This window comes from Delphinus delphis, chromosome 6, assembly GCF_949987515.2.
Source record: "Delphinus delphis chromosome 6, mDelDel1.2, whole genome shotgun sequence".
Lineage (NCBI taxonomy): Eukaryota > Metazoa > Chordata > Mammalia > Artiodactyla > Delphinidae > Delphinus > Delphinus delphis.
Genome location: NC_082688.1, coordinates 26,604,193 through 26,604,496, shown reverse-complemented (window position 1 = coordinate 26,604,496; position 304 = coordinate 26,604,193).

The following is a 304-nucleotide window of genomic DNA, read 5'->3' as shown; positions in this document are numbered from 1 at the left end:
GCAGCCTGTCTGTTGACACATGGGCTCTGTCCCCACCCAGTTAGTTGTTTGGCCTGAGGTGTCCCCAGTACTAGTGTCTACAGGCTTTTGGGTGGGAACAGCTCTTGGTGCTAATGAGCTAGAAGGAGGATCTCACAATGCCAACAACAGTGTCCACAACACAACACTCCCAAATATGACTGCCACACCAGAGTCTATGTCCCCAGGGTGAGCCACAGCTGCTGTGCGCCCCCCCCCCCCCCCTGCCAATCTCTCCCACAGATCAGCAGTTAGGTCTGGCCCAGGTTCCTATCAAATTACGCCT